At 43.7% G+C, this 22395-nt stretch overlaps 1 protein-coding gene across 3 annotated transcripts in view; it reads left to right on the top strand.

The window, feature by feature from the left end:
• PRICKLE1 (prickle planar cell polarity protein 1) overlaps positions 1-22395 on the top strand; it is a 186235-nt gene that overhangs the window by 29002 nt on the left and 134838 nt on the right. The window contains exon 2 of one of the 3 annotated variants that reach the window (XM_030216290.1): positions 13598-13795. The exons of 1 other annotated variant lie outside the window; for it this stretch is intronic. The gene's annotated coding sequence lies outside the window, so the exon portion shown is untranslated. Of the gene's footprint in view, positions 1-13597; positions 13796-15000; positions 15020-22395 lie in introns of those variants that run through there. One more of the 3 variants, XM_030216292.1, reaches the window with a different exon arrangement.

The following is a 22395-nucleotide window of genomic DNA, read 5'->3' as shown; positions in this document are numbered from 1 at the left end:
ACTACGAATGCTCAAAGTGTCCACCCCCAGCTTTAACACAGGCCTTCAATCACTTTGGGAAGTTCTTATCAGCCTTGTAGATCGGTCCCTATGACAGGCTGTCCCAGATCATCTGCAGCGCTTCCTTGAATTTGGCAGTTGTTTGCAGCTTTGAGTGGAGCTTGTGCTAGGCCTCCAACATTGCTCCCCAAACAAAAGTCTATGTCACTGTGACATCATTAACAGTAAGCTGATACTCTGGGGGGGGGGGGGGGGGGGGGAGGGGTCCAAATAATGGTAGTTTTAGAGTGCAAACATTTTTGAGTACATGAAAATCATTGTGTGATCACGCTAAACAGGGCCGTGCCAAGGGTCTCTGGAGCCCCCCTGCAGACTATCAGTTGCCCCCTCCCCCGCCCAGTCTCGCTTCTTCATTAGATGTTTCTCCCTTGCTACCTGTCTTTCCTTTAGACTGAAAACTACAGGCCCAGCCAGACCTGACAAAAGGGTCTACCATACCCTTCAATGTCAAGCATATACTAGAAAACTGTAAATCAGCTTACACAGGAAAGCAGTTTAAAAAAATAAACACAATTCCTGCTGTTTCATAACACTGCTCTCCAGAGAAAGCACTGCCTTTATAAAGAGGCTTTTCAGTGGGACTTAGCCTATTAAAAACTATTAGCATAATTAGGAATGGCCAGCCCTTGTCAGGGCCACCGAGAGCCGGGGCTGGGCCCGGGACAAGACCGCCCCTGGGGCCCTCCCACCCGAGGTCGCGTCACACCCCGCCCCCCCCCACCCGAAGTCGCCGGGCCCCCCTCCACCTGAGGTTGCGTCGCGCCCCTCCCCACCCGAAGTCGCCGGGCCCCCCCTCCACCCGCTGCTGGGCCCTCCGAACTAAGCTGAAGTGCCTTCACGTTCGCATCACAGCAAGCAGCAGCAGCATCAGCAGGACAGACCTCTCCTTCCTTCCGTGCCCCGCCCTCGCGGATGTTACATCAGGCGAGGGCGGGACACGGAAGGAAGGAGTGGCCTGCCCTGCTGCTGCTGCTTGCTGCGATGCGAACGTGAAGGCACTTCAGGTTAGTTCCGGGAGCTACAGAGGGCGGGCCGGACTGCAGCGGCGCCGGGTCCCCCCCCGGAGGCCTGGGCCCGGGGACTTTTGTCCCCCCTGTCCCCCCTCTCGGCGGCCCTGGCCCTTGTAACTGCAGAGACCTAAGCTTTGATTATGCATGTTCCTGTCTTTGTTACAGGGGGGGGGGGGGGTCTCTTCATCTCATTTACACAGTCTGACCTCCCTGGCTCACTGGGAGCCCAGTCTCTTGGAGACTGCTATACATTGCAAAATAAGATAGCAGATGTAAATTCTCAAAGTGGACATATTCCAAACACTAAAATGAAAATAAAACGATTTTTTTTCAACCTTTGTTGGCTGGTGACTTTCTTTTTCTGATCATGCTTGCCCAGTATCTGATTCTGTTGCTGGTATCTGTCCTCTTAACTCCATTTCCAGGGCTTCCTTTCCACTGTATGTATCCCTCATTGATAAGTCTCTGACTCTAAAGTTTAGCAATTTCATTAAAGCAAAATGTATTTTCATATATCACAAACTCTTCCTATCCAAGCAGAATGTTTTATATAAAAATAAACACACAAAAAAAAGCAATCAGATTTTTACTTACCAGCTATTCTACACTATACGTCAGCTAAACTTCCTCTTTGAACCTCAGCCAATTAAATGGACTGGATGGACCGTGCAGGTCTTTTTCTGCCGTCATCTACTATGTTACTATGTTACAGATAACAACTACACTATTTATTTTTTATTTCTCCCCAGTCTCACTTGCACACCTCCCTCCAAACCTGTTCTCTTTAATTTGAATGTTGTTCAAGCTCACCCTGAATGAAAAGTTCTTCCCACACCAAAGACATATATAGCTGCTGGTTGTACTCTTTGAAGTAACTTTAGCAGAGTGTGTCTGGGCTACCTTCACTTCCTGATGTGGGAAGGGCAGGGGAGAGAGGAGAATCACAACTTCAGGTAAAAGATTTTGCAAGTGAGGGGCGCCCTCTAGAGGTCAGCGCCCCCCTGCGTTGCTTACCTCGCTTACCGTGTCAGCACGGCCCTGATGCTAAAAAGTCTGTAACTTCACCATGTGTAAACATAATCTCATTCCACTTCGGCGGGAGGGGGGGCCAGAGCCCGAAGTGAGGGGGCACATTTTAGCCCCCCCCCCCCCCGGCACCCCTCCCAACCCCCCCCTTCCCGCAGCCGCCAACCCTCCCCCGAGTCCCCCACCTCCGCCAGGTACCTGTGCTGGCGGGGGTCCCCAACCCTCGCCAGCCGAAGTCCTCCTTAGCCGGTCTCTGGGCCGGCGTGTTCCTGCAGCTGATGTGGAAGCCTAGGATTCTGTTTCTTCTGTGTCAGTCATCCTGACGTCCTGCATGTTGAACTTGCAGAACGTCAGGGCGACTCGCACAGAAACGGAATCCTAGGCTTCCACATCTGCTGCAGCAACACGCTGGCCCGGAGACCGGCTGAGGAGGACTTCGGCTGGCGGGGGTTGGGGACCCCTGCCAGCACAGGTACCCGATGGCGGCGGCGGGAGAGGGTTAGCAGTAGGCAGGGGGGGTCGGCGGGGGCCAGGGCCAAATCTGGGAGAGCCCAGGCCCCCATGGCCCACGTAGCTACGCCCCTGGTACATAAACGTAGACAGTAACAACCAATAAAGCTGTAAAATGTCACTATGAAATTCCAAGCAGTTGCTGAGAAAACAGCAAAATGTGTGTGTGTGGGGGGGGGGGGTTACTTTTTTTGCCCCACCCTGTAAATTGAGAGTGCCTTTGAGGGAAAAGAAAAAGAAAAATTTGAAGTTGGTTTCAACTGTTTCTCCTAAATTGCATGTGACATGTTAAAATTTTTGTATGGAGTTGCAACATAATGCTGCTGATTTTTATCTTGGACGAAAATTTACATACATGGCCAGTTCTAACAGTGTGGCTCATTAAGGGTCCCTTTTTCTAAAGGATGTTAAGCCCTTAGGGCTAGATTCTATATATGGTGCCAGAAAAATCCACGCACAATACATTTCCGCCTAAGCATATTCTATAAGTGGCACCTAAATTTAGGTGCAGTATGTAGAATACGCTTAGCCAATATCCCAGTGCCTAGAATTGCACGCATCCATTTACACCAAGGGAAATGTGGCGTAAATACCGGTGCATAGATTTAGGCGCAGAGGGGTATATTCTATAACAGTGCTTTTAAATTTTGACACCCACAAAACACCCATTTTCCCGCCTATAACCACTCCACTTTTTGGCTCCGCACATTAGAATTTAGGCGCTTTGCATTGCAGAATATGCTTAGCAAGTTATGCACATAAATTCTAATTATTGCCAAATAGTGCTCATTATTGCTTGTTTAGTGTTGTTAAAAGCACTGATTGGCTTGTTAAGGGGTCCTTTTACTAAGCCACGTAAGTGCTAATGCACGCCCAACGCTCATCAATTCTGAGTTACCACCCGGCTACCACATGGCCCGTGCAGTAATTTCATTTTTTACACGTATCCACTACTTGTGTCAGAAAAAAATTTTAATTTCTGGCGCATGGGCGGTAATCAGCATTTGAACGCGCGTTGACCATTACCGCCCAGTTAACACGTGAGACCTTACCACTAAGTCAATGGCTAGCAGTAAGGTCTCAGACCCAAAATGGATGGGCGCTAATTTTCATTTTGCCGCATGTCCATTTTTGCCCCCTCCCCCCAAAAGGCATTTTTTACAGATGCGCTAAAAAATGATTCAGCGCGCAGCCAAAACATGAGCCTACACTACCGCAGGCCATTTTTCAGTGCACCTTAGTAAAAAGGACCCCTAAGCCAATTTACGCATGTTGTTATAGAATATGCTTGGACTTCAGTTGGAACGCTAGACGTGATATATTTAATCCAGCAGTTAATGCGTGGTTAGCACAAACCAACAGGTGACCACAAAACATGTTAATGTATTTTGCCTTTCAGGGTGCAGTAACTTAATCATTACCTACTTCTGAAAAATATTTTTAGGAGGGGACGTGTCATGGGTGAAGAGTTATCCATCCAGTTAGCACGTTATGATTAGCGCACATAAAATAATAGGAGGCAGTAAGGGCTCATGCATTAAATATTTTTGTAGGTTTTGCATACTAATGGAAATGTTAGTGCACCTTCTGCAAAAAAAAAAAAAAAGCCCTGCAAAGTGTTACTTTTAAATCTGGCCTTAGCACATGGGAAGAGTCCTGCATTAGAACCTGCTAAGCTCAGATTTTACTGCACTCTAGGGGCTCATAAAATATTATATTTAAAGGCAAGAGGATTGGATTTTTAAGGGCAATTTACCAAAATCATGCCACAGCTAATGCTACAAGAAGCCACTTCTTGAGCTTTTATTTGGCTTGAAAGAAGTTAGAGAATTAACATTTTAAAATTCCTTTTGGAAACTATTGATTTCCAGTACGGGGCCATTTATGCTCAAGTTGAAACTTTTAAGAGGAAGGGGGGAAAAAAAGCCTCTTCATCTCCAGCTGCCCCTGGGATTACAGCGAAGCAGTCAGCATGAGGTAGCCTTTGGGTTCATATTTAATTAAGCAGTGCCGCAGTGGACGAAAATCTAGAGCTGGCTCTGTTTAATGACTTTGAACATGTTGTTCAGCTTTTCTTCAAAGCTGGTCCATACTCCAATCAATTCCCCCTAACTGTCACACCCAGTAGAGCCAGAGTGATGAATGTGCAGAAAACGGTTGCTTGTATCTGAAAACCGAGCTAAGAAGTCGAGTGTCAATAACAGCCAAAATACTCATGAAAAGAGGTTGCAAACTAAGGAGCCCTTTTACTAAGCATCTACGAGCGCCCAACACGCGCCAAAATGGAGTTACCGCATGGCTACCACGTGGCCGTTAAGGTAATTTCATTTTTGGCGTGCGTCCGAAAAATAATTTTGGATGTGCGCCAAGTGGCACTTGACGCGCGTAGGTCATTACCACCCAATTACCATGGTGAGTCTTTACCGCTAGGTCAATGGCTGGCGATAAGGTCTCAGACCCAAAATGGACTCGCGGCAATTTTGATTTTGCTGCACGTCCATTTTCGGCAAAAATTTTAAAAAGAGTTTACAGGCGCTCTGAAAAATGGATTGGCTCGCCCAAAACTCGAGCCTACACTACCGCAAGCCATTTTTCAGCACACCTTAGTAAAAGGACCCCTGAGCTGGCTAGGACATAAAAGAATTTCTTTTGCAACTGGGGTTATACACAAACTGTCACTAGATGGCACTCTTAAACAGACTAGAAATAACCTTGGCTTGTTTATCTGTAGTGTCAACTGAGATCCAAGGACTTCAGCAGACGCTAAGGCCTAGCTCTCAATGAAGCATCCATTCCCCACTCAAATTTTAAAAGATCATTTGATTTGCACATTGAGAAAGTGGAGAGAAAACATCTGGCCCACTTTTGTACTGCATAAGCCAGTTGGCATATTTTCAGGGCTTTCAAAGCCATCTTCCTTTTAAGACCTTCTTTCATATACGTGAATGCAATTTAACACTATCATTACTTGTGAAAGCTCTAAAGACCTCACGGTTAAGGGTAACATTTGGGCAGGTGTAGTCCATGAATCGACTGATTTTTAAATTGTGAAAAGTCCTGCAGATTTGTAAGTAATCACAAAACGCTTTGTTTTGCAGTAACTCGACCACTTTGGGAAAGCAGGTGTGGGGGGTGTGGACCATCACATTTAGACTTCTATAAATTGTGCCAGATTTGAAGTATGTGTTCAGATTTTTTTTTTTTTTGTATGGGACACAATTTGAGTAATCAGTGACCGACTAGCTTTCCTGGGGTAATTTATATCAATGTTGTGTATACACACCACATGCTATCAGAATAATAAGCAATAGGTATCTGAAAATATTGCAATTGAAGCAAACAAAATCATTTGCTTAAAGATTAGAGAGAGATATTTTATATTAAATTAACTCCTGTAGGGAGGATGGAACAGGTCCGCGTATAGGGCGGTGCAGTTCAACTGAGGGGCCTATCCCATCCTCTCTACAGGCACTGTCTGGGGCAGCTAGGAGTGGAGGAGTAGCCTAGTAGTTAGAGCACTGGGCTGACAACCAGGGAAGCCTGATTCAGATCCCACTGCTGTACTTTGTGATCTTGGGTGAGTCACTTAACCCTCCATTGTCTTGAGTACAGACTCGGAATGTAAGTTCTCCAAGGACAGGAAAATACCCAGCTGAGGGGTCTATTCCATCCTCTCTACAGGCACTGTCTGGGATAGCTAGGATCTCCCTTCTCCAAGGATGCACACCTTGCACTTGATCTCACTTGTATAGGATTTGCAACAAGAGTGGTTAATGAGCGGTCTTCTGTGTTAAATGTGGAATAAATGGTTGTAAGTCCCCATTGACCAAAATTTATAGACCAAAATGAATGCGCAGGGTTAAAGGTGTTCTCTCCTATCAACCTACGGAATTAATAATACCAAATATTATCCTATGAAGATTCTTTTTATTTGAGTGGTCTAATTCCCAATTACATTGAAGACTTTATGGAAGGTTTGGTCATTTTTCCCATATGGTAAGAATGTCTAACGATGGTATGTTACTGTACGATTTTAGTTTTACTTTGTTAACTATTACCTTGTATGTGCCTTGTGATCCGCTTAGAATGTGATGATAATGTGGAATGTAAATACATTTTATTATTATTATAGACAAAGAAAAGGGGACTGAGGCAGAGCATTATGGCGATTGGAAGTGAGAGAATACAAATGGAAGCTAAGTTGCATCTTTTGGGTTAGGGGCCAGATTCTGTAAATGGTGCCCAAATTTGGTCACTGAAAAAAATGAGCACTAAGAGCTATTCTGTAAATAGTACACCGAGTTGGGAGCCATTTATAGAATATAGCGCATAGCGCCGAGATCCGCACCCAAATTTTGGCATGATGATTTACACCAACTGAAATCTTGTGTAAATCCTTGTGTGTAAATTAGGCACGCATCTTTCATGAATGCCCTGACCTGCTCACTGAGCAAAATGTACATGATTGTTAATGCCCAATTATTAGCACTAATAGGCTCATTACTCAATTAAATTGAGCACACAAATTGAGCACATGCCCAAATTTCCATGCACAATTTTGATCACCATAGAGAGAATTTGGGGGTGTATCAGTGGCGTAGCTACGGGGGGGCACAGGGGCCTGGGCCCCCCAAATTGGCTCCAGAGCCCCCGGTTTGGCAAGGCACTTGGCCCGCGCTGGTCTTACATTGCCTGGCGCCCTGTCGTGTTTTCAGCACCGTGCACGTTCAGTTTCATTAAAACGAGTGTGCACGGTGCTGAAAACAGGACAGGGCGTTAAGCAATGTGAGACCAGCGCAGGACAAATGCTTTAGCTGAAGGGAGTCCCCAACCCCCGCCAGCCAAGGTACCCTCCAGCGGCAGGGAGGGGAGCAGCGGTGGGATTGGGGAGTTGCGGCATGGAGGCAGGAGAGCAGTGGGGGGGGGGCAGAAGTGGCAGTAGGAGGGCGGCAGCGGGGATGTGGACCAAAATGTGCTCCCCCACCTTAGGCTCTAGCCCCCTCTCCCATCGAGGTCTGGCTATGCCCCTAGGGTGTATGCATCAGAATTTTGTGCAAGGTCACTCCAAAAGACAATCCGTGGTCAGGATCACAATTGCTCAGTTACAGAAATTGTCGTCTGAGCTGTACTTATTAGAACAGGTAACAGCATTTGGCCAGCCTTTTATTGCAACGTAGACACAGTGTTTTAGGTCTGGTCCTGCATTGGTGTCATGACCTTTAATAAGTTTTGTACAACCTTTGAGCTGGATTTTAATGTCTGTCTTCTTTTTCTATATACATGTCAATAGAAAGCAACTCAAATTATCAGTGGCGTTCCTAGGGGCGCTGACACCCGGGGCGGATCGCCGATGCGCCCCGCCCCCCGGGTGCAGCGACCCCCCCCCCCCCCCCGGCGAAAGAACCCCCCGGGTGCACGCCGCTGGGGGGGGGGGGGGGTGCCGCGCACCTGTCGGCTCTTTGTTTCCATGCTCCCTCTGCCCCGGAACAGGAAGTAACCTGTTTCGGGGCAGAGGGAGCATGAAAACGAAGAGCCGACAGGCGCGCGGCACCCCCCCCCCCCCAGCGGCATGCACCCGGGGCAGACTGCCCCACCCCTCCCCCCTTGGTACGCCACTGCAAATTATTGCCAATTAGTGCTTGTTATGTGCTGTTATAAATGCTGATTGGCTTGTTAAGCCAATTAAGTTATTGTTATGGAATATGCTTAGATTTCAGCGTGGAATGCTAGGTGCGCTATATAGAATTCGTCCTTACATCATTCAGCGCCTCCATCAAATATACGTCAAGCATAATAGAAAAAAAGAGAATGTTATCAGAGGTTTGTTAGGCATGAGTAGTTGCAATTGCAGTTTGCATTCACCATATGTAATATCTAAAAATATCAATGAAAACAGAAACTAAACACCAGTTATTTAATAAAGGAAACCAGCCAAGTTGACAAGACAAATAGAGGATTATAACGAACTCAGCTTGCTCCTTTGGAAGTATGTGCAGGTTTACGAGCATAACTCAATAAGCATATTCTGTAATGCTGCACCTAAATTCTAAAGTGCGCAGTTCAAAAGGGACGTGGCCATGGGCAGGGAAATGGACATTTTGTGGGCATTCCCAAATTTACGCACATTTGTACCCCACGCTTTCCCACTCATGGCAGGCTCAATGCAGCAGGCAATGGAGGGTTAAGTGACTTGCCCAGAGTCACAAGGAGCTGCCTGTGCCGGGAATCAAACTCATATAGAATATGGCCTAGTATGGCGGCCATGTTTTTGTTGGTGTAAATGGTGGTGTGTAGTTTTAGACGCTGGGATATCAACTAAGTGTATTCTATATACTGTGTCTAAATCTTATAAAATACATTTAGGCGGAAATGTCTTCACAGATTTTTTAATTGTCATATATAGAATCCCCCCCATATTGTTTTTCCATAAACTATAAACATATACTGTGGTGCCGATATTCAAAACCATGTAATGGGGTAGGAGAAGCTCCTAACTAATATGCACTTACTATAATAGTGCCGCTGTTGACCGCTGCTGGTCTTATACCCAAAATTTTAATGCTAGGCTATGTCCAGACTTTGACATTCAACTTCTGGATATGTGGAACTGGCGAAATCATAGCCAATTTAGTGCGATATCCAGCTCTTTACTGGCTATGAAGAACCATATAAAGATAGGACTGCACGTTAAGCGGTCCTATTTTTGTGGATATCTTAGCCAGTTGTGGGCCAAATATTGGTACTTAACCTGCTAAGTGCTTACTTTACCCCCCGGAATACCCTCAAAATAGCCTGTATTGGCTTGGGTGCTAACTGGGCTTTTTCAGTGTTACTATCCGGTTAAGTGCCACTGAAAATGTCCAGTTAGCGGAGTTCTAACTGATTAAGATAACTGGCCAAATAGGGCACAATAAATAGCAATCCTAGCTTTGGGGCCCTTTTACAAAACAGCGATAACCTCAACGCAGGTTTAGCACATGCCAATCTGTAGCAACCGCCTGCCTAACGTGGACGCTAGCAGTAGCTCCAGCCGCAGCACACTCCATTTCCCATGCTAGAGAAAATAGGGCCCTATTTTTGAGCACGGCAGTAACCTGGCAGTAATCGGGCAGCGCCGCACATTACCCAGTTACCGCCGGGTTAGCGCGGGAGCCCTTACCACCACCTCAATGGGTGATATTAAGTGCTACCCCCACCCCCACACCTCGCATGGCTACATGGGTAAGTGAAATCTTATTGCATAGTCGTATATTTTTTCGGCCTTTTTACCTGCTGCGGTAAAAAGGGCCTCAGCGTGCGGCAGAAACGGACCCCGCTGCTAGCGCAGGGCCCTTTTTACTTCAGCTTGGTAAAAGGAATCCTTTGTCTGGTTTATCTTATCCAGTTCAGGGCTGAATATTGGAACATATCCAGTTAAGTTCCGGCCATCTGCCCACACATACCCAGATGTCCAGGCATCAGAGCTAATTCTCATTAGTCATTGATCTGTGTTTATTTTAGTTCTTCTAAAAAATTCAATTTAAATTTTAACAAATGTTATCTTGAAGCTCAAGTTAAATTTGTATGACTAGGAGATACATACGGCTGGATTCTATAAACGGTGCACAAATGTCCGCATGCAAAACCACATCTTGAGATGTACGAGTAACTAAATTGGCCAATCAGTTCCAATAATTGGGTGTTAATCAGTTATTGGCATCAATTGGCAACAATTTTAATTTCACCAATAAAAGAGAAGAGAGTACCAAATCCAGTCATATAAATATAACTCTCAAGGTAACTGGCAAAAGAAAACTCTCAAAGTAACACAACAACTATAACTCTGTAAGGTGCATTCGTATTGTTTGAAAGGGTAAGGGAAAAAGCCTCCGATTCAAGCCCAACCTCCAACCCAATAGTTGTAGGTTAATAACAAGGGTGGAGTTTTATGTATGTAAATGTTGGGTATATTTTTTTCGTCATAGGCAAAAAACCCTTTCATATACATAAATGCTATCTCCACAGAGTATATGAGGGATCCAAATAGAACATGAAAGAATCAAATCCAAACTTAGCTTTCAAGTGCGAGTGCAGGGAAATGTGTGAGTCATTGGTTCAGCATGCCGACTCTGGCCATAGTTAGAGAAGTGCTGTATCAAGGCGTGAGTAACCAGAAGTAATCACTCAGGAACAAACTTCCTGCTCGCTAGTCCCTGTTGAATTTCAACATGCATCTTGTTATGCATTATTTTATAAAGAGCTGCCCTCAAATCTTTTAGCATGCAACTCAAAACGGGATGTGCCCATGGGAAGGGACACAGGGGTCAAGGGCATTCACTAAAAATGCGCACAGTATTACCAAATATCAGGGATCCATGCCTAAATTATATACCAGGATTCACATCAGATTTCAGTTGGTGTAAATCCTCGGCGTGGAAATTGGCTGTAAGCGCTATTCTATAAACAGCACCCAACTCAGAATGCCATTTGTAGAATAGCGCTCTGCATGGATATTTTTGGCACCAGATTTTGAGCGACATTTACTGAATCTAGTCCATAACGCCAACATGAACCATGACCATCTGAACTTCAGGAAATCACTAAAAAACCAACCTCTTCAAAAAGGCCTTTCCCAATGACTCCATGTAAACCTCTTCACCCAAGAACATAACATGACTAATGATCGCACCGGACATCACGCAATCTTCATCCCTTCCGATCCTCCACATATACCTCAGCAGACCAGCCTTTGATACAGCCGCATGGCGAAACATGGATTCATGTCGATGTTATATGTCTCCTAGTTATATCAATTGAAATAAAATATACCGATCAATGACGAATGAGAATTTGCCCCAACGCTGTGACATTGAACTTGGTCTCTAATTTTCTGATAGATCCAACATAATAGAAAATTATGTCTTTGAAGTGAAAGGTTTTGTTTATATTTGATATTTGCTTACTTTTCCTTATATCTGTGCAATGTCTGACATTCTGGTGCTATTGTGATTGTTATTCTAAATATTTGCACGCATAAGTGTGTAACACCGGTGCCCTCTTAAAAAGAATTGCTAAGGGATCAAGGCTCCTGATGAAGGCACAGTAGCCGAAACATGGCTGTGTCAAGTCTTCCCGCAATAGGCCTTCAGAATCGATAAGCAATAAAGACTTGTTATATTCGCAAACTTGGTTTCCTCATCTTTACCTTGCTCCTTTTTCCTGTTTTATGTTTTTTAACATTTTTTTTGTCCTTTACTTTAAATATATGCTACCTAAATCTACTTCAGTGCACATATTGAAGATTAAAGCAAACCTTTCGGAGGCTGTCATTGTGTTAATTGTGGGTTTGATAGGCAATGGCCTTTATTTTAGAAGCCTTGAAAGTATTGGTTCTTGCATGTATATATTAGTTACACATGTAAAACCCAATTTACATGTGTATCTGCACTATCCCTCTAATTCTTATATGGCACTCAAAATTGCATGTACAAATATGGGCACACAACCAATTTCTGCATGCAATTTAATTGAACAGCGAGCAAATTAGCACCGATAATGGGGGCTAATTGGCAATCATTTTAATTTGTGCGTGCATATTTGTAGTCGGTATTCTATAAAGATGCACGCATACATTTTTACACATAGATCTAAAAAGGGGGCATGGCCATGGGAGGGGCATGAGTAGGTCAGGGGTGTTCCTAGGATTTAGGCGCGATGATTTACACCAGGTTTGAGTTGGTCCTTGCACCCAAAATGGGTGTGAATCCCAGCGCTAAACACTGTTCTATAAATGGCACTGAACTTTGAGTGCCGTTTATAGATTAGTGCTTAGTGCTCTTTTTTGGGGGTGCAATTTATAGAATTTAGCCCTATCTGTAGATTGGAAGAGGCGTGGTTTTGACCTGATGTGGGTAGGGCTTGGGCAAGGCCATGTGTTCCCTATTTCACAAAGGCAATACATGTGTATGTATTGTACAGTTTGCACATTGGGATTTACACATGCTGTTTCACTTGCAGAAATATTTCAAAAGTGCACATTTAGACCGGCGGTTAGCTTAACGGAGTTTAAAAAAATGTTTAGATGGCTTCCTAAAGGAAAAGTCCATAGACCATTATTAAATGGACTTGGGGAAAATCCACTATTTCTGGAATAAGCGGTATAAAATGTTTTGTACTTTTTGGGGATCTTGCCAGGTATTTGTGACCTGGATTGGCCACTGTTGGAAACAGGATGCTGGGCTTGATGGATTTTGGTCTGTCCCAGTATGGCAATGCTTATGTACGTATGGCCCTTTAAGGAAGGAATTAAGTATGGTTTATTTTTCCCTCCAATTTAGAATTCAGTAAATTTTCTGTGTCTCATTAGTGTCATTCAAATATGTAGGTTTGCAAAATGGCTGACTTACATGTGTAAGTGCCAACAATTAATACGTGTAAGATGGCTTTTCACAACTTACATACATACGTAAGTAGTCATGTTCCCTCTATGGATATTTTTTCTGTGTTTAAATTTTAAAATGGATGTGCTTGCTGCATATGCCACCACATACATGCAGGAATGTGTGTGTGTTTTAGAACAGGCGCTATATTAGCAGGTCCTGTTCTAAAATACTACCAAAACTGTACCTATATCCTGACCTGGGCATTTCAGTTTCAGTTTCTACCTCCTATCTAAAATGAGACTGAATGATATTAATTAAAATTATAATAATAACCGGTGGTTGCTCTGTGAAAATTTAGCAGAGCATATTGGACTCCCATCTACCCTGTTTCCTCTTCCCAGCCTGAATCTAACTGCTCTCCAGCTCATTCCCAGCACTCATCCCCACCTCCCTGCCTGATACTAGAATTTTCTTTTCACCCCTCCAGGCTGACTCCATCACTTTCCTGCCTTGTCCAAGCAGACACTACTGTCTTTTTTTTTTTTTTCCTCGTGCTACTGCAGTGACTACATCTCTCCTCTGGCTCTCATGAGCTAATGGGACTGTTTCATGTGTTTGTTCCATTTGCAGTCCCATGTAGGCTACTGTCTACTGGCCACACCAACTTGCTTCCCTGTTTGATGACTTCCTACTGCCTGGACAGGAAGTCACTGCCTTGGCCTTCTTCCAACTTGCCAGATGCCTGTTGCCTTCTGCCACTGCCCTTTACAGTATCTACCAGTTATATTGGGCCTTCTTCCAGACACCCTTGCTGCCAGAACCATATGGGTAAGAATTAGGGATGGGCAGCCAAAAATCTTTCATGTTGTTGGTTTGGGGTTTTGTTTTTTGTTTGGTTTTTTTTTGTTCCAGAACAAATGTTGTCAAGAGGGCACCCTCTTCACAAAAGTGGCTGCATTCTTCACAAATCAGGGCACCCTCGTTTCTTGATAGTTCATACATGTATGCCCAATCACACATGTGTGTGCATGCCCACACTGTCAGGAACAAGCCTGCACTCTTTAACAAGAGTGCTCAGTATTATAAACAAATGATATTTCATTGCAAACAGCAGCCCTCCCTAGTATAAATGTCACCAGCCATCAACATCCAGGTATCACTGAATTCCCTAAGCACGTTATATATAAAGTGCAAAGTTTGTTATTATCTATTACTCGTTTCCAGTGACCCAGAGCAGTCTCCAACAATTACCACAATAATTACATCAGCAACAAACACTTAACTCAGAATCCATCCCCTCAGACCACACAAATATTCCTTTGTTCACTATCCATCTTTGTTGTAAAGGATAACACATCCCACACAAAAATCTGAACATTTTCTACGGGGGAGGGGGAATGCATTCACTAAGACGCCAAACCACACATAATAACCTAGGGAAGATTTCTGTCTAATCGAAAGGGAATGTTTTTCATTCGGCCTACACAAATAGAGACTTAATTTTAATGCCTTGCAGAGCCTCATTGTAACCACTTGATTGTAGATATAGTCTAGGTGATGCCTAGACTCAGCCCGGATGTGGGAGAAGGAGTACATAAGATTTATTTGGTGGGACAAGGGCCAGGGCCAAACTTAAGACTAGAGGGCTGGGCAAGCTAGATATCAGATTATCCATCCACACAAGAAATCCAGACTACAGCATGAAGTGACTTAAAACTGGAACTTTATCGTACTCTCAATTGGTGAAGCACAGAACAGTGAAAACTAAGCGTCATGTCAAACGCCAACTTGTAAACATTGGATATCCATTCCTCCTGCTCACATTTCTTACAAATAAGGCTTGTATGGGAGTGTCTTGAAAAATGTGAAGGAAGGTAGCTTGGAAGGTGCCTTTCAGCACCATGTTTACCAGCTGCTTTGACTATTTTTCATGATCTGTCTCTATCTGCTTATGATTCTTATGATGCTCTGTGCCAAACTGCTGAAAAGGTGAAGAGATGGAAGTGGGAACTTTAGGAATTGTGTGTTGGATCAACATCCTTCAGCCTCTTGGTGGGTTTCATAGAAATCAGTGAGGAATATTTGGGGAGGCTCAGCTCTAAAATACTGACATGTTTAGTTTTTTAATTTCTCCAAGATAATTCCATTTTCTTCCTACATGGTAACTTCATTCATCCCTTTGTTGGAGAGTTATTGTTCTTGTGGACAGACATGGATCCCTTGTGTGATTTTTGTTTCAATGTTCTTAATGTTGGAAAGCATAATGAGTAGAGAAGGCATGCAGAGGCCTAACTTTGGGATTGATTTCCAATTAATATTTGTTGGGGGATGTAGAGGCGGTATCCAGGTGGTTGTGGTGGGTATAGACAATATATAGAGGGGTATGTGGTGGGTATTTGGTGAGAAATTTGGATGTGGAGGGGGAATGTGGGAGATGTATGTGGGAAGCAGGTCTGTATGTGAGGGTGTAGGTATGAGTTGTAAGTGCAGGGATGTTTGTGTGGGATATGTAGACATGGGTGGTTATGGCGAGGCACATGTGTATATGTGGGGGATTTTCAGTGGGAGTGTGGACAGTGTAGGTGTTTGTAAAGAGGGTTGTGGGAGGTATGATATGGACATAGTTGAGAGTATAACCCTTGGTTTGTGTAAGAATTATGACAGAGTGAGCCCTGGGCAGCAAGTCATTAGGGGAGTGACTGGAGGGCCCGGGAGGAGTTCAGAGGTGTTTAAAAGGGAAGTTAAGGAGGAAAGATTTGTCCTTTTATTTATTTATTTGGATTTTGCTCACACCTTTTTCAGTAGTAGCTCAAGGTGAGTTACATTCAGGCCCACTGGGTATTTTCCTGTCCCTGGAGGGCTCACAATCTAAGTTTTGGTTCCCTGAGGTCTGAGCTACTTATAGCTCCCTGCCAGGTGACCCATTGAAATTAAGGGGAGGTCCTGTAGTGCCAAAACCAGTGGATTGGATTCACAGACAATAAGCTGTTACATTGCATTAGCCATTTGAGGAGCCGGATCTCGGGTGGAATGCCGTCTACCAATGGCTAAAGCAAGACCTTTGGGATGGCAGCCCAAAGGGAGAAGACAGGTGTAAGGAGTCTAGCCTGGATGGTATTGAAATACATCGGGAGAATGGAATCCGCTCTGGGGTTCAGTCAAGCCACAGGGTAGGCATAAGGCTTTTGTACATGTGTTAACCCAGAGAAGACTATTTCTTGTGACCACCTTAAAAAGCAATTATGAGTTAACCTGGACTGTATTAAAATCAATTCAGTGAAATCATCAGTTATCCAGTTCAATATATGTTTCAGTTATTGTTAATCCTCTGTGTGTCGTTTGGTGCCTGAGTGGATGAGCTTGACGGGTCCTGGGCCTAAGTAAATAACAGTCTCTTGAGGCCCCCCCAAACTCGAGGTAGTAGGCCCGGGTTACAAGAGCAGGTGTGCATATGGAGTGTAGGAGCATGTGGGGTTCATATGTAGGCACATGCTTATTTAATGTGACTTTGGAAGTGGGGGGAGACAGTTATGAAGGCGCCTTTAATTATTATCCTTCGCCAGTTGCTTCACTTATTATTTTCCTCTTTTCCACATCTATCTGTCTATATTGCTTCTTTCTAAAGCACTGAAAGGGTGGGAGCTGCTTTTATTACAGAAAACCAGTTAATGTTTTACTTTTGGTACGGAGAATTGGTTAACAACATATTTAGCTCAGACCTTTTTATTGGTAGGCAGGTTACATTAGTACATAAGTAATGCCGCACTGGGAAAAGACCAAGGGTCCATCGAGCCCAGCATCCTGTCCACGACAGCAGCCAATCCAGGCCAAGGGCACCTGGCAAGCTTCCCAAACGTACAAACATTCTATACATTCTGTGGCTACTTCCTTATCAGAGAGCTTACAATCTAAGGAAGCAGTGGTATTTTGTTTTGATTTTTGTTTGATTTTTTAAGGTTAATTCTCCAAACCTACTAATATTCCTAGGTTTCAAATTTGTCCGAGAAACTCATGTATGACAAATACAATGAATAACCATCCATTGTGTAGTGTGTTATTGAGCTTTGCAGATAGATAGACATTGGTCTCTCTTTTTACGTAATTCTTTCCTACATTCCATATTGTGAAAAGCATTAAAAAAAACTGCAGTGTCATTGCTTAAAGCAACCACATGAAAACAGTGTAAAAAATCTTGACTAAAATCTTTTCAGCACTGTAATTGTTCTAAAAAAAAAAAAAAAAAAAGTCATGCATTAGTCTAGAGCTAGAATTAGAAAGTCTATATTACAGAATGCTTCCTTTCCTTTTCCAGTGGTCATCACGTAAGAGAAAAATAATACTGAATGCTCAGCACAGATGCCAAGAGAGGATAAAACTATAGCTTTCATTCCACAAAGTGATTTACACTATGGGTTGAGACAAGTTTATTCTTGGCCCACTAAGTCCCTGCACCTGCCCAGCAGCAGGATAGCTCTTCTGTGGAGGAATTTACTGGGGGGGTCATGCTTTCTCAAAAGAATGACTACTGTGTTCTATCTGGCCTTGAGAACGTGCTGGTTGCATGCTTCCTGTCGGACACAGTCTCCATGCAGACTCCGATAGGATCTTTGCCGTCCTTCGCGTTTTTAGTGCTGCAAGTTCAGGAAAGGGTTACCTCAAAAATGTTTTGACTCTGTTGCTTGGAATTTATTTTCAGGAAATGGATCAAAGTGTGGTCTAAGAAAGTAAACTGTTCCAGACATGGTCTCAGTTAAAAGGGGGGGGGGGGGGGGGGGGAAGCATGCATAATGCATGTATGTGTGTCTATAGTATATAAGTTAGTATAGTTTTTCAACAATCCCATAGGAAGGATAATGTACTTTTGAAAATATTTTCAACCTCTCCTTTCAGGTTTATATGTCTAATATAGTTCATATGTTGATTACAATATGCTATAAGGAGGGGGGGGGGTCTGGAGGAGTATTTTTCTATACATGTATGTATTGGGATTTATTCACAACTTTTATGAAGAGATGATTCACCCAAGGCAGTGTACAGTAGTTTAACAAAATACTTAGTTTATTAATAGCATAGCAATAGTAAGACCCCATGAAAGACTCCTAAGGAAATTAGAAAGTCATGGAATAGGAGGTAATGTCCTAGTGTGGATTAAAAACTAGTTAAAAGATAGTAAACAGAGAGCAGGGTTAAATTATCAATGGAAAAGATTAGATAGCGGGGTTCCCCAGGGGTCTGTGCTGGGACCACTATCTTTTAACATATTTATAAATGATCTAGAGATGGGAATAACTAGTGAGGTAATTTAATTTGCTGATGACACAAAGTTATTCAAAGTTGTTAAATCGCAAGAGGATTGTGAAAAATTGCAAGAGGACCTTACTAGACTAGGAGACTGGGCATCCAAATGGCAGATGATGTTTAATGTGAGCAAGTGCAAAGTGATGCATGTGGGAAAGAGGAACCCAAACTATAGTATAGCTACGTGATGCAAGGTTCCACATTAGGAATCACCACCCAGGAAAAGGATCTAGGTATCATCGTTGATACGTTGAAACCTTATGCTCACTAGGCAGCGGCGGCTAAGAAAGCAAATAGAATGTTAGGTATTATTAGGAAAAGAATGGAAAACAAAAATGACATTATAATGCCTTTGTATCACTCCATGGTGCAACCGCACCTTGAATACTGTGTGCAATTCTGGTCTCCGCATCTCAAAAAAGATATAGTGGAATTAGAAAAGGTACAGAGAAGGGCAACGGAAATGATAAATGAATGGGGTGGGGGAGGGACTGAAGGCGATATGAAGGGGGGGGATCAGAAGCAGGGAAGCACAGGGCAATCACAGTCAGGGGGATTAGAATGGAGAGTATAGGAAACAGTGGAGGAATGAGAGGGATCAGTAAGGAGGGGGGGGGGGGTAGTAATTGAATCAGTGATCCAGAAGTTATTTGGGTACCAGGCGATATTGAATGCTGGCAACAGTATAGCCAAGCGGCAAAAGATAGGACAGCTTTTGTGTGGTCCTATCTGGAGTTTAGCTATGTATGCACCAGGGGCGTATCTGGAATCCGGCGGTAGGGGGGGCACATTTTTGCCTCCCTCCCCCCCCGCCGCCGCCGCCTCTCTCCACCCCCTCCCCGCCGTCAACCCTCCCCCGTTGCTTACTTTTGCTGGCGGGGGGCCCCAACCCCCGCCAGCTGAGGTCCAACCCGCAATCTCCCTATTTCGTCTTCCTCCGTGGCCATGTGCTTCAAGGAAGTAACGCTGCAGTGCTGATTCGTTGAATTTAGTTCGGCGTCTGACGTCGCTGCGACGTCAGACGCCGAACTGGATTCAACGAATCAGCACTGCAGCATTACTTCCTTGAAGCACATGGCCACGGAGGAAGACGAAATAGGGAGATTGCGGGTCGGACCTCGGCTGGCGGGGGTTGGGGCCCCCCGCCAGCAAAAGTAAGCAGCGGGGGAGGGTTGACGGCGGGGAGGGGGGCCAGGGCGAAATCTGCGGGGGCCCAGGCCCCTGTGGCCCCACGCAGATACACCCCTGGTATGCACTGGCACTGAATGTAGGTCGCACCCACATAAGTGCCAACTCCTCCAACTTCATCCCCAGATTTGTGCAATTAGAGCTGATATTCAGTGCCAATTGCCAGTTCAGTCATCAGTTTGCAAGGTCCATACCTCATACAGTGGGGACAAAAATAACCACGTCAAATGAAACCCAACACTTGAGTCTAATTTAAACAGCAGGGGTATAACCCACAATGACCTCAGCAGTGACTTGTTTCACACTGGGTCACTGCCCAGTAACTCAATTGAATCGTCATCGGTCATAACAAATGGGTGTTTTATTTTATTTTGTGTTGATCTTTCATTTAAACCAATCAATTCTCGTGATTCGCATATTCTCATTTTCAGTTGTGTTGCAAGTGAAATTTCTTATGAAGATGAAATGCTACTTAGCTTAGTTTACTATAGTCTTTAAAGAATCAAAAATGAACCCACATTAGTTTAGTGCCATTAACTATAGGCAACCGGCCCAGTCTGCACAGTTTAAGCAGACAGGAACGTCTCCTGTCCATGGAAACCCTGCTGAATATTGACGTCCCCTAATTATATTGCATGTCATTGTCAGAGATCATATTTGCACAAGGAAATGTTGTTGGCTTCTGCCCTATTCTAGGTGTTTCTGATCTGATAAGTATGAATTTATGTATCTGAAGGGGACAGTGATCCTCATGCATATTACAAGAGAGCTGAATGGTGAGAAAAGCCCTCATGTATTCACAGAGGACATCACCAGAACTTTCTCAAATAAAGGGGTCCTTTTACTAAACTGCGTAAGCGCTTACGTTCACCCAATGTGCATCGGTTCTGAGTTACCACCCGGCTGCTGCATAGTCCGGGCGGTAATTTCATTTTTGAAGTGCGTCCGATACGAGTGTCAGAAAATAGTTTTATTTTCTAGCATGCAGGCAGTAATCAGCAATTTGACACGCGTTGACCGTTACCACCTGGTAAACGCATGAGACTTTACCGCTACGTCAATGGCTGGAGGTAAGGTTTCAGAATAGATGTGCACCAATTTTCATTTTGCTGACCAGAAAAAAAGACATTTATTTACAGATGCGCTGAAAAATGATCCTGTGCGCATCCAAAACCCATGCCTATACTACCGCAGGCCATATTTCAGCGCACCTTAGTAAAAGGACCCCAAAGTGTGATTTTTTTATTTGGATCTGCTTATTTAGCATTTTCATATCTGAGCTTAAGGCAAGTTGCATAACAGTACAGTAGATATTTTTCTTTTTCTTTTTTTTTTATGGAGCATACAATTTTATTGGATAAACACAATCCTGGCACAGCGGTTGCTTATATCACTTTTTTTTTCACTTTTCCAAAATTTATTGTAAAATATGCGAGAAACAAAATATATAATTATAAAACATGGTGGATGCAACCACATTGCACAGAAACAACAATTCAGATATGTCTACCTAGTCCCCCACTTACAGTAGATCTTTTTCAGTACAAAAGGGTTTATAATCTGTTTTGCACCCGACTTGATCTGTGTGACTTGCCCAAGGTGAGAATGAGTGTGGAGAGAAGCAGAATTTTTATCCTCATTTCCCTGGTGTTCTCTCTTTGCTGCTTTAACCACTAGGCTGCTACGCCTATGGGGGAAGTACATTTTTTGCTCCAGATTTTTGTAAGTACCAAGCAGGAGTCAGTCAGCCTCTGAATGTATCTCCCCTTCTCTTGTTTGATATCTCAGGCTAATAGATGCCAAAGAAAACTTGTCAGGGACTGTGAGAGAGAGAAAAAAGGAGACATTTATTTTGCCAAAATCCCTTGACAGTGGGGATTTGCTCTGTCTTAGTAAATCTGATCCCTAAACTAGATTCAAACCATCACTGTAGTTTCTGGATCTTGTTTGCCGCTTCCAGCTCGTCCCTGTTATGGTCTGGTTTCAATAAATTCTGCCTGTTTGAGTTCAAAGGGGATCAGATTTTAATGTACATTATTGGACTACCAATGACATTTTCTAGGGAGCTTGAAAGAAGGTACGATCATTACAGAAATTTCAGCTAACGCGAGCTAGAGATCAAAGAGATGTCTCTTTGATCTCTAGCTCGCGTTAGCTGAAATTTCTATAATGATCGTATCTTCTCTCAAGCTCCCTAGAAAATGGCATTAGTAGTCCAATAATACAGATTTCTATGCCATACGTTGCAACTTGTAACCACTCAGCCAAGGAGCATACAAGACCTTTTCATTATCTTTTCTTCACCTTACTAATGAACTATTCACCAGTCAATGCTTAGCTAGGAGCCAAGGTATAGCATAGTGGTTAGAATACCAGGCTCAGAACCAGAGAAGCCAGGGTTCAAATCCTGCAGATATTTCTTATGACCTTGGGAAGTCTCCAGCTACTAAATATCTGGGTCTTTTGGGGTTACTGGAAATTTTATAGGTACCAGCACTGAATATCAACTAGACCTGGATGACTAATTAAGCATAGTTAAAGCCACACAGCGCTATTTATGTGGGCAGTAGCCTTTCCTGCCTGGTTAAATAACACTGAATTATCAACAACCCCAAAACGCACATTTTTGAAGATTGTTTTAAAGCCAACAACTCTGACTCTTCCAGATTTTGTTCCTTCTACATTAAACCCCTAATTCTATATATGGTGCTCAAAATTGTGTGTGAAAATATGGGCACATGCCCAATTTGTATGCACGATGTCATTGCGTAACGAGCCAATTAGTACCAAAAATTGGGTATTAACAATTATTGATGCTAATGGACAATAATTGGAATTTATGCATGCATCTTTATAGTCGCTATTCTATAAAGATAAACACGTACATTTTTATGCGTGGATCTGAAAAGGAGGCTTGGCCATGGGAGGGATATGGACAGGTC

This window comes from Microcaecilia unicolor, chromosome 10 (genome assembly GCF_901765095.1).
Source record: "Microcaecilia unicolor chromosome 10, aMicUni1.1, whole genome shotgun sequence".
NCBI lineage: Eukaryota > Metazoa > Chordata > Amphibia > Gymnophiona > Siphonopidae > Microcaecilia > Microcaecilia unicolor.
This window is presented reverse-complemented; position numbering and strand designations above follow the sequence as displayed.